Source organism: Fukomys damarensis, unplaced genomic scaffold, assembly GCF_012274545.1.
Source record: "Fukomys damarensis isolate Sample0158 unplaced genomic scaffold, DMR_v1.0_HiC HiC_scaffold_4, whole genome shotgun sequence".
Lineage (NCBI taxonomy): Eukaryota > Metazoa > Chordata > Mammalia > Rodentia > Bathyergidae > Fukomys > Fukomys damarensis.
Genome location: NW_022900916.1, coordinates 26255381 through 26256566, shown reverse-complemented (window position 1 = coordinate 26256566; position 1186 = coordinate 26255381).

Below are 1186 nucleotides of genomic sequence, written 5' to 3'. Positions count from 1 at the left end.
TATTCCTGTATTTATTCATACACCTGCCTGGTGAGAAGTGTTGGAAATAAAATAATTAACAATATTAAATAGTCTCTCCCAAATGGCAGAGAATAATAAGCAATTAAAACACCACATAAGCACTCTGTCCACATCTTAACAGAACATAGTTGAATTATTCCCCACTCCCATTTTTGCTTGGTGTTCATATAGTTCAACTTCTCTATAGTGTTTCAGAAGGTTAAGCCTCACCCTCTCACTCTTTGAACCTCACCATTCCTTTGACTTCCCCTGTGCTGTACAACATGAAAACTTCTACTTCTCTGACTGTTCCATCTCTGAACTTTTATCTGGTTGTGTTATCACTACTCACTTCTTAAATAAACATGATCCACTGAAAACGGTAGAGATTTGTCTTGGGGAAGTATAGAAAGACAAGGTAACTGCTTTTCTCCAGGATCTCTTAGATGCTTAGGGCTTTAACACCAGTGCTCCCACATCTGTATCACTTCTTCTTTGGGGCATGTTTTCAACTCCTTGTTGAGTATCTCCATCTGGATGAACCAACCACATCTCCAGCTAACATGTTGAAAATCCAATTCACTCCTTCTGGCTAGCCTAATCTGTCCTTACTGCTGGTTTTACTGCTGCCTGTCTTTCCTTCACCTCCTACACTTTTCCTAAAACACACAAATTTAGCCTACACCCAGCTCCACTTCCCCTCAAAGTTACAGGAATGAATTTGCTTGTCCATTTCCTCTGGCCCTGCACAGTCTTCCAATTCTTCTCCCTGCCTCAAGGCCTCCTTAACCTAACCCAATCTGTACCTGACTGCAGGAAGCTATTTTATCCCTGTCTCCTTACTGCCTATGGGACTCCATTCCCAAGGTCATTCGCGAAGATGTTCAAGGTTTCCCTGTTTTAATATTGCAGTCAGTGATATATTGCACCATTCTATGTCTATCCCTTGGTTTATGGAGGAACATAGTCTTCCATTTCTGCAGATCAAAATCCAAGCTTTTAAGACAATCTCATACCCTCCTTTTCCTTAAAATCTTTCCTGCTCAAATCCAAACCAAGGTAATTGTTCTCCTTTGAATTTCTATAACACTTTAATTATTTTTATAGCCCCATTCCTATTCATAATAGTGTCAGTTATGTTTCCAAATATTTATCTCCACATTCTTTTCACCATCAGTCAGGCTCC